The sequence below is a fragment of the Cryptomeria japonica genome, chromosome 10 (genome assembly GCF_030272615.1).
Source record: "Cryptomeria japonica chromosome 10, Sugi_1.0, whole genome shotgun sequence".
Taxonomy (NCBI): domain Eukaryota; kingdom Viridiplantae; phylum Streptophyta; class Pinopsida; order Cupressales; family Cupressaceae; genus Cryptomeria; species Cryptomeria japonica.
This window is the reverse complement of record NC_081414.1, coordinates 238,735,122-238,746,776: the sequence shown is the minus strand read 5'-3', so window position 1 is coordinate 238,746,776 and position 11,655 is coordinate 238,735,122. Positions and strand designations below refer to the sequence as shown.

General features: G+C 34.2%; 1 long non-coding RNA gene across 1 annotated transcript; it reads left to right on the top strand.

The window, feature by feature from the left end:
• Positions 1–8,933: 8,933 nt before the first annotated feature.
• On the top strand, positions 8,934–9,788 carry LOC131858706 (uncharacterized). Its single transcript, XR_009359048.1, has 3 exons — positions 8,934–9,275; positions 9,602–9,677; positions 9,765–9,788. It is a non-coding gene; the product is annotated as an uncharacterized LOC131858706 (long non-coding RNA).
• The last annotated feature ends 1,867 nt before the right edge of the window (positions 9,789–11,655 follow it).

Here is an 11,655-nt window from a genome sequence, read left to right as displayed (position 1 = left end):
CAAGCGTCCCACCTTTTCTGCTTCACATATTTAACTAAGCCTTGTCCCTAATTCATTAAACTTGGACACCTTCCCAAAAGTCAAACTAACTTTATATCCTATCCATCCATTTTAACTTAAACCTCTTAATCTTGGTCATTCCTATAAGAATACTCCCTACCCTTATCCTAAGCCCTATATGTTGTTTATCATCTGACACTTGCCACATGAGTACAACTTTCTAGCATAACCCTAATCCTCATTTAATCATAACCATCCACTATACCGCTTAATCCTAGCGTTTGGTTGTCCTATTGAGAATTCAATTTAAAGATGCCTCTCGTCCCATTTAGACATCTTCTTGTATCATATTGTACTAATGTCCATTTGATGGTCAGCTCATCTTGATCTTAAAGTCATTCTCTAAGAATCTTGAGCAACCACATTCATCTATCTGCATCAATACTTTATTTGATCTTTCAGAAGTTGAGTTTCAAATTTTATTTTATGATTATTTTCTATTACATCTACTATAATGTAATTTCAATCTTCTTTTAAATTCATATATTTATTTGTTAGGGCTAATCCTATTTTTAATCAATTCATAATTTTTTGAATCTGAAAGATTAAAGTTCACTATCATTTTCTTAAAAAGCTTTGTTTTACTCATCTCTCTAATTTTCTACATAAGAAAAAAATCATATTAATTTAACAACCTAAAAATTTAAGATTTTACTATTATTTTCAAAACAAAAACTTTCTTTACTCATTCTATCTAAGTAATGTAAATTCTCAGACCTCTTTTTTGATATTATAATATTATTGTAAAATATTATTTTGTTTTAATATCTTCTTGATTGACCGCTGTTAGTATTTTGTTGGAGGTACTTAACATTGTAATTGAAGTTAGGCTGGATACTGAACAACAAAAATATTCATTTGGTGGAATCTCTGAAAACCAATGCAGTGGAGGTAACAGTGTGGAGGAGACAGTATCAAAAAACAAGCCCAAAAATACAACAGTCAAATACCAGAATGTAATAAATGTACTGGAAGTTGCTAGTGCTCCTGTTATGTTAGTTTTGCTCGTTATACTAATGCATCATATCAGAGTGTTAGTTCTAATGGTGAAGATGGAAGCAACAGTAGCATTATCAATACTTTGTGATCATTTCTCTGACTCCTCAGGAATTAATTTGGATGCTCCTGAATGGCTAGAGGTACTTGTTACAAATTTTTAACAAGTTTATTATTCTTTGGGTTAGCCTAGATCTAATTGAAAGCCTAGATCTAATTGAAAGGTTGATAGGTTTTACTTTTCATGGGGGTTTTACTTAATGATGCATGCATTTTGTGACCTTTGGCATATCATGGTAGACTTTGTGAAATACATTAGGCGGACAAATTTTATAAAGCACTCGCTATCAATCTTACAATACAATAGAAAGCTTTGGTGGGAGTTTAAGAATTAAGTTGTTATATAAAAGAATCTGATCAATATATAATTCTGATGAATGTATTTAAGATGGTTTGATTAATGAAGTATTGGAACTTTGCATGAGGTCAGTCATCTCAGTATTACTTCAATCTAAGCATACTTAATCATGGAGTTTCTCATGTTTGAGTCAGAAAAAGTATTAGGATGGGTGACCTACTCTTAGGAAGTCTTGATGCTTCAGTCATGTATGCATCACCTCACTAGATATCTGTTCATTTGAACCACTACTCATGATATATGAGTGAACCAATTTAACTCAACAATTATGCAATTAAATTCTAATATTATATCGTAATATGAATCCCACTAATAAAGATGATTTTGATTGCTAAAAACTAATAAGAAAGAAGCTTCAGATATGTTGGAAGATAATCCCAATTACTCACTGCCTTTCTTAATATGTCCATTTCTCCCATATCTATTGTCAATCTTCAACATTAAAGACTAACTTAAAACCTGATCTTTCTTGGATACAACTGGATTTCAGTCTACTCCTATCTCAATCTACACCTCCAACCTGTCACCTATCCCATTAATTGTTCTAGCACGGATTGTGGGGACATTGATAAACAATATTTTATTTTTGTACCCTCTCTTCCATAGGTTTATAGTTGGTCTATGTATTGTACGATAAATCTTTGAAGTTGTTGTTGAATATTAGTATTTCAGACCTATAAAGAAATGGTAGTTAACCTATTCAGGATGTTTCTTTCTTTATATCTTGAAGAGGCAAAGTGTTTTAATTGGTTAATCTGCATGACAAGCTGATATAAATACAACCCACTATGGTTTCAGTTTATAAATCTTGTTACTCGTGATTCGTTGAGGCTTTGCTTTCACTTGTTATTACAGCCTAACAGAAAATGAGTCATCTGAATCCGTTTGATAGGGAATCCTATTTGTCTTACAACATTCCCCCTTTTGTATCAGAGCAAGTTTGTTAGGAAGAAAAAGCTAAACACTTTTATTTGCAGGCACTAAAGATAGAGCTGTTTTAGATTGGAATAACCATTGTATTGAAGGTTTTGTTTTTGTATCGTTTCGGAGATATTTTTAAGGAGTGAATGATGTATATGTATAAGGGTTACAGATGCAGGTATTGTGAGAGAAATCAAAATGGGTATGAATGGTGTCCCCATTTCTCACATAATGTCTTTCTACTCTTTTTTGGGAATGCATCAAAATCGCAAGCTGCTCCTTTTCCACTAACAAAAACAATTAATGTACCTTCACTTTCACTTGCAAGTTTGATAGAGATATTGGCTTCTTCGAATGCTACTTCAGATTCTTTTCTTTCCAAGTCAATGAGACAGGGTTGCCGACTTGCCTCAGTCTTATTTGTGTTGGTTGTTGATGTTATGTACTATGTTCTTAAGGATTGCAATATGACCCCTAGGGTCAAAGTCATCTCTCTCCCTAATAAAGAGGAAATTATCAATGTTCAATTTGCTGATGATACAACTATCCTGCTTGTCTTGGAAGAGGAGAACCTATCTTCTCTGCTGCACAATATTGAAATATTTGGCAAGGCTTCAAGGAGCAAAATTGCTCTCCATAAATTTACCTTGCTACGATGGATTAACTACCCCCCTAACTGGCTATCTAAATTTGACCTGGAATGGGGGGGACTAAACCTAATCACTAGATATCTGGGTATCCCTTTCTCTGTCTCCCCAAATCTGAAAGAAATGTTCAAAAACAAATTAGGAAATTCCTATGGGCAGATGGGAAGGGGAACAGGAAACAACATGCTATAAAATGGGATTGGTGTGTTAGATCTAAGATGCAGGGGGCATGGGCCTCAAAGACCTCAAAATTTAGGGCATTGCCTTGGCTACCAAGTGGATTTTAAAGCCCTTGATGACAATGAACCTTGGAAAATTCTGATCAAACATAATATATAGTGCTCCCTCCCTAAAAAAGGCGAAGAAATGGAGGAACTTGCCCATGTGTGACTTGATTGCTGGCATTTTTGAGATCTCTCCTGCGGGCTCAGAGGTCTTTAAGTCCTTATGGAGGGCTTGGAACCAAGTCAAACAATTCATCGGTAATAGTGGCATTGTTGATAATAAGGGTACTTTGAACTTGGGCAAATCTATATGATGGAATATTCTGCATAATGGGTAGCAGCTGGCCTTCCTTCAAGGGTGTTCTACCTTGAAATGGCACAACTTAGGTCTTGTTACTTTTGAACACATCTTGAAAGACAGTTCTCTGATTTCTTGGGATGCTCTTAGTACGACCTTCAACCTCCCCATCTCCCAAGCCAGAACCTACAATATCCTCAAGAATGCACTCGACCCTATCCTCTCCTCATCTTCCCCTCCTACGCTATCCCCAATTTCTTCCCTTTGTTGGGTTGATGGCTCTCCCCTCCCTCTAATGAAAGACAAACTTGTCTACTACTCCCTTTATAATTTTGAAGATATCCTAACTCATTTCAATAATGTTTGGAACCTCACCTAGGACTCTAAAAAGTGGCATTCTGCTCTCTTGAGATTTTGGTCTGCTCCAACTGAACCAAAAAAGTTCTTTGCTTGGAAACTTCTGCTTCACAAGCTCCCTCTTAAAGACAATAATGGCAACCCCCTATTGTGTAAATTGTGTCATCTCCTTGAATCTGTGCTACATATTTTTTTTTAGTGTCATTTCACCAAAGAGGTGTTTAAATTGTTTGGTCTTTCAATTGATACTAAATGTCTTACTATTGATGAGGTGTTACTTGGTTATATTAAAGGTGGCAAGAAATGTGCTAATCTCTTTTGATCTGTTCTCTCCTTGGAAATTCTTTGGATCATTTGGAAATCTAGGGATGATGATGTGTTTATTGGCAAGGGTAGATACCTCACTGAGTCTCTTAGGAGACTCATTCTTTACCTTGTTGCTATGCAGGTCACAGTGGTTCTCTGCCTTGATGAGGGCAAATTTGTCAGATGGTTGAACGATGGTGCAACATATGTCTTCATTAGCGAGTTGTCACATGGCTTTACCTGGGACCGAATGGGAAGTAATAAGAAACACTTTGATAGATGGAAGAACGATGGCGCAACATATGTCTTCATCAACGAGTGGTCACATGGCTTTACCTAGGACCGAACGGGAAGTAATAAGAAACACTTTGAGCACGCACTAATGAAATTTATATAGGAAACGGAGCCAAGACAACAGCGAGAGGACTTCATTCAGATGGAACTGGAAGGACTGCCTACCCACCCCTATAGAGACCAATTCATCGAGGGACATGTATAGGTGTGGTGCGAGGGCAAATTGGGATGGACTGCATGGATCCCCCCTTTGGGAGATGATATAGATCCTGACTCCTCCTTCCTCTTTAGCTAGTTGGTAAGTTGTTTCTTTTATGATATGTTGTGTATATGGGACTTCCAATTCTATAATTTTATAAATTTTGGGTTATAATATGTATTAGTCATATGCTTCATCTGTAACCTGAATGTAAGGTCACATGATATGGCTTGTAGGCTTTCCAGTAATGGTTTTATTGATACTATGAGTCCTATCTATTAGACAGTTGTGTTTTTTTCAACCAAGACCTTTGAATTTGTAATGTTGTTATATGATTCTTAATACAAAAAAGAGTTTAATTGAGTAATTAAGTTATTAATATTTAATTCTACTACATTTATTGTTTAATTATTTAATTTATTTGATTTATTGTTGAGATGACTTTTATTTATTGATTTTAATTTAATTATTTATTTGAGTTCATTTATTTTATTTTATTTATTTATTTGCGTTATTATCAATAATGAAGATTAATTATAAATTATTGTGTAAGAATTATTTAATTAAAATATGGAATATTATTTGTAAATAATATTATTTTAACCTACCGTCAAATTTTGAGGAAATATTTGTATATCCTAATTGAATGTCATTTCTATATTAAAGTAATTGAGTTTGATATATTTTACCTACCCTTATTTTCAATTGGTCGTCTTGATTGAGTAGATAAGAAATATATATTTATATTATGTATTTTTTGAACTCTGCAATGGTAACTAATATATATGGTTTTTGAAATTTTTTTATTGGTGTGAAAAACTATAAAAAACTATAATCTAAAATTTAATTTTTCTATTTATTTTGGCTTGCTAGTCGGGCAGATCATTTCAAGTGGCTTTCGAATTTGGTTTGGTAGAGTGGATTGCTATTTGGATTTGAGAAGGCTTGACAATTTCAGATTTCAACTTCAAGTTTTGGTTCGAATTTGGTTTGGAAGAGTGGATTGCCATTTAGATTTGAGAAGGCTTGACAATTTCAGATTTCAACTTCAAGTTTTGGTTTTGTGAATTGTAGGTTGGTGGTTCTTCCTTCTGCATTTTATTTTTGGAAAAGATTGTCTTCTCTGTGTCTTCATATTTGAATTTTAATAGCTCTTGGGAATTGATTTGGTTATGGAAATGATTTTCCTTAATGGATTTCACTCTATTATGCATGTCTCAAAATGGGGAAAAATGCAGATTTGACTTTATGTGATGGTGGTGTGTTGTGTGGAAGTGTTTAAATAAATTTATAATGCTTATTGGAGGTAGTAATCCAAAAGTAGCTACATTTGAGTATAGCCAGAAGTGTGCTAGATGCAATGTGTCAAAGTAGCCAATGTAGTCATGTTGATTTATTATTATTGAAATTATTTAATTATTCATGCTAATTTGAAGTCATGTTGAGTTATTATTATTGAAATTAATTAATTCTTCATGCTAATTTGAGGCTAAATCATCCTTCCATAAATATGGTAATTATCAAAGAGTAATGAACTTGGGTTGAAGCCCTAAATAAATTATTTATTGTGTATTTGCTTCCCTGTGTTCAAGCCCTAAAACAAAGTTGTGATTTTCTTTATATTATAAATCCTACTAAGGTCTCTTGCATGTTTAACAAGTTTATTATTCTTTGGGTTAGCCTAGATCTAATTGAAACGTTCATAGGTTTTACTTTTCTTGGGGTTTTTTCTTAATGATGCATGCATTTTGTGACCTTTGGCATATCACCTAAAACATTCACTATCAATCTTGCAATACAATAGAAGATAATGTGGTTGTGTCATATAAAAGAATGAATTTTGGTGGGAGTTTAAGAATTAAGTTGTATTGTAAAAGAATCTAATCAATATATAATCTTTATGAATGTATTTAAGATGGTTTGGTTAATGAAGTATTGGAATTTCTCATGAGGTCAGTCATCTCAGTATTACTTCAATTCAAGCACACTTAATCATGGAGTTTCTCATGTTTGAGTCAGAAAAATTATTAGGATGGGTGACCTACTCTTAGGAAGTCTTGATGTTTCAGCCATGTGTGCATCACCTAGATACAATGAATATTAAGTAGACCATTCATTCTCACTGGATATCTGTTATGAAATATGAATGAACCAATTTAACTCAAAAATTATGCAATTAAATTCTATTATTATATCGTAATATGAATCCCACTAATAAAGATGATTTTGATTGCTAAAAACTAATAAGAAATAGGCTTCAGATATGTTGGAAGATAATCCCAATTACTCACTGCCTTTCCTAAGATGTCCATTTCTCCCATATCTATTGTCAATCTTCAACATTAAAGACTAACAAAAACCTGATCTTTCTTGGATACGACTGGATTTCAGTCTACTCCTATCTCAATCTACACCTCCAACCTATCACCTGTCCCATTAATTGTTCTGGCACTGATTGTGGGGAGATTGGTAAACAATATTTTATTTTTGTACCCTCTCTTCCGTAGGTTTACAGTTGGTCTATGTATTGTACGATAAATCTTTGAAGTTGTTGAATATTAGTATTTTCAGAGCTATAAAGAAATGATAGTTAACCTATTCAGGATGTTTCTTTCTTCAATTGAACTCTGTATGAACCTAATATTCATCTAGGTTTGACAAGCAACTTAGGTCATTACAATTTGTTTTCAGTAGAATCAACGCTCTATCAATTTATATCTTGAAGAGGCAAAGTGTTTAAACTGGTTAATCTCCATGACAAGCTGATATAAATACAACCCACTGTGGTTTCAGTTTATAAATCTTTTTACTCGTGATTCCTTGAGGCTTTGCTTTCACTTGTTATTACAGCCTGAAAGAAAATGAGTCAGCTGAATCCGTTTGATAGGGAATTCTATCTGTCTTACAACATTCCCCCTCTTGGTCAACAGAGACACAGCGACGCCGGCCAACATGGCTTTTTCTCTTTTTAGATGCAGGGTTTCTTATATTTTAATGGGATATACTATTTTTATAACTCTGTTTTGAGTATGTTAACTCTGTTTCTTTTTCTTGTTTTTTTTGCTTTTCAGCTTTACAGAATTTAAGGTTGAGATGTACTATGTTGATAACTCTGTCTCGATTTATTGAAAAATAATATTTGTTCTTTTATTATTTTGATTTTTTTCAAATAGATTTAATTGTATTACTATCAGAATATCCCAGACTAAATCTAGTTGACTGTATTGTTCTTATTAATCTCAAGAAAGTCAACTAGATTTAATCTGACATACTATTTAATCAGTATTACGATATCTAAATAAATTTTCGAGCTACATATTGATATACAATTTCAATAGTATTCTTGTGAATGACAGAATTTGATCTAAAAATTTTCTAAAATTATAAATCTATAAATTGAGTTTTGAGTAACATAATTTCAACACCACAGAAATGCTTTCTCTAAAAAATCCTTACAGCTATCAACTCAGGCAGCAGTAATTTCATTTTTCTACACCTTTATTTTATTTTATTACTCTACGATTATAAAAAAGCTTATTGCATTTAACACAAAACCAAATTCCCTAGAATGTGCCACTATTAAGATCTCAATGAAAATATCTTTTGGTGGCGCATGCCATCCTAAAGATTTGTTAGTTCCTGCCGGCAGGAAACTATAGCGGAAGCTATTTTGCTTAACCCGTTATTAATCTGAGCACACCCAACCAATCAACACATGGTTTTGTTGTAAAATTTTCCCTATTTCCTTAGTTTCTATCTGGTAAAGATGCGTATTATTTATGTTCGCAATCCAGATTTCCAGGAAAATGCAGGGTGCAGGGTAGATTGTCAGGAAGATGCTATAACATCCTACACGTAAACATTATGTGGAAGCAAATACTGTGCACAGATGCCCTTTCCAATGTGACGAATGTGGCTGTCTTAGAGTCTTGCTAGGTTCTGGAGCATTAAAAGAGTTGGATATGTCCAGCTGCTGCAGTTTAACCAAGCTACCTGATCTTTCTGGTGAACTTAGAAGTTTGCAATTCTTATTTTATCCAAATGTGATAAATTAGAAGAATTGTGCAGCGACTTCCATTGCCTTGGAGCGTTAAAAGAGTTGAATTTGTCCGGATGCTGCAGTTTAACCAGACTTCCAGATTTTTTTGGTAAACTAAAAAGTTTGCAAACTTTAAATTTATCCAGATGTGATAAACTAGAGGAATTGTTCCATTGCCTTGGAGCGTTAAAAGAGTTGAATTTGTCCGGATGCTGCAGTTTAACCAGATTTCCAGATTTTTTTGGTCAGCTTGTTTGCTTGGAGAATGTAGATTTATCAGGATGCTCTAATTTGGCTAATATTTCCGACGATTTCCACACTCTCCCATCATTGACAAGATTAAATCTCTCAAATTGTAAGAGATTGGGTGCTGAATGGATGGATCGTGTGGAAGGCAGTCAAAGTTTGTTGTATGTAGACATTTGAGGAAATGAAGGGATAACTCAGCGGTGGATGGAAATGCGAAGGGAGAAGGAAGAAAGGAATTTAGCTGTGGTAACTGATTCCTCCTTCAACGTGAGAGTTGGTGGTTTTTGTTAAATTGAATTTTGTAACTATACCAATGCTATTAATTTCATCACTCTTTTCGTTATGAGATACATACATTCCCGTCATTGTATAAGTTGCAGGATACCGAAGGAAAACAGTGGTCTTTGATTATATCTAAGATATTTAAGGGCGGGCTACTAATTGATGCTCACCAACGCCCCTTCTATTTGTGCTCATTTTATATTGATCATTCAAAGATATTCATCGCCAATCATATCTGTTTATAAATATCTTCAGTTCCTGGATTCATGTCAAAATTCCAACTGATAAACATCTGTGTTGAAAATTTGCAGAAAATGGTGTTAAAATTGGCGATTGAGGACGAGAAAAGAAAGAGGAAAGCCCTTAAAGTGGTTGCAGTGGTGGAAGGTCTGCTACTTTTTCCTTTCCGCTCTCAAACCCTAACCCTAGATTTGTTCCTCTTCACAATCTGATGAATGAATATTTGAATTGCAGGGGTGGATTCTGTGGCTGTGGACGATGAAGGAAAAAACGATGACTGTAATTGGGGAAGCAGACCCTTTGTTTATTGCCTCAAGACTCATGGTATTCGGTTTTAATTTTGTCGAACTGCAGAGCGTTGGGCCTGCTAAGGAGAGAAATAAGGAAAAGAAAGAAGAGAATAAATCAGAGAACCCGACAACTGTGTATGTTCCGAGGGTTTATTATGATTAGAGTTTGGAAAATGGTGAGTATAAATTCCGTTTGGAAAATGAGAACTTCTGTACCATCTGCTGAATTCTCATCTAGGGGTTTTCAATACCTATTCTTCCAAGAAGAAATCTCCATACCTATTTCTTGCAGCTCAGCTTACAAACCCACAATAGCTCCTCTTCTTTAATTTTTGTATTTAATTTTGCAATGCTGTCATTGCATTGTTTCAACTTATGTCCTAACCGATTGTTTTCTTCCCTTAGCACATTACACTGCTCTTGGTCTTTTACTCTCAAAATCTTTGTTTCATCGACTTCATTTTGTAGTTGTCTAAGAGTCTTTTCCAACTCATTTTTTTCTTTTCCTGATTGAGACCACAAATCTTCATACTTTTGGCTTAGCATTCTTGCTTCATTGAGATCATTTTGCAGTTTCGGAATTGTAACTTCAAATTTTCCCTTGGAAGCGTCCCACATGTGCCTATCTTCAGCCAATTTTTCCTTCAATTGTTGAGTTTCATTAATGGATTGATTTAAATTATTTTCTAACTCAGCTTTTTCTCTACTTATTTCATTGCATAAGACTTGATTATGGTGGGCCAGAATCTTCGTTTTCTTGAGCTTTTCTGCAGCTTTACAATCGTACCTTCTAAATTCACCTTACAAGTATCCCAAAGGTAACCTTTTTCAGTCATTTTTTCATGTAATTCCTCATTCCTATTATTCAACTCTCTCAACTCCTCTTCCAATTTTATTTTTTCATGCCTTAATTGAATGCATGCTTCTTCATGTTTCAGGCTCAACACTTTTGTTTCATTGAGCTCATTTTGCAGCCCTGCAACAGTGGCTTCCAACTCTGTCTTAGAAGATTCCCACAAGCACCCAGCTTCAGACAATTTTGCTTTCAATTCTTCAGTCTCATCATTGTATTCTCTTACCTTATTGTCCAATTGATTATTTTCTTTCAGTAATTCAGAGCGCAATTCTTGATGTTTGTTAATCAAAATTCTTGCTTCATTAATATCACCATCCAACTGTAAAACTCTTTCTTGCAAATCAGTTTTTTCTTGTCTCAGCTTACTGCACAGTTGTTCATGTCCCTGGCTGAATACTTTTGCTTCATTAAGCTCATTTTGTAGCTCTGAAACCTGGTTTTCCAACTTCTCCTTACAGGAACCCCATGACCGCTTATCCTCACTCATCTTTGTATTCAATTTCTTACTAGTATCGTTGATTTTTTGAGTTTATTTTCCATCTGAATTTTTTCTTGCCTCAATTTAGTCGACAATTCTTGTTGTTACTGGCTCATACAAATTTTTGAGACATTTCAAAGGGGTTTTAGTAAAGTCAAATTGCCATAGATTTGGGACAAGTTCAATCTTCTCTGAAGTATATTCTAAGTATTATATCCGAATTAGATAATAAACAGTTAAAACTCAATTTAAGGTGTCCAATTCAAAACACATCCATGTTCTTAGCATTTCTTTTAACCTATAAGCTAAATGATTTAAATGTGTTTCTCCTATATTTCTCGTTTTTCTCCTTCCATCTTTCTCATTTCCTCATTTGACATGTTCCTGACATTGATCAATTAGGAGAATACATAGTATTTCCCTTCTTACCCGTCCTTCAATGTATATTTCATTCATTCTTGTCCAACATCATAGGTAGCATGGAATAATAAATAAGCATAA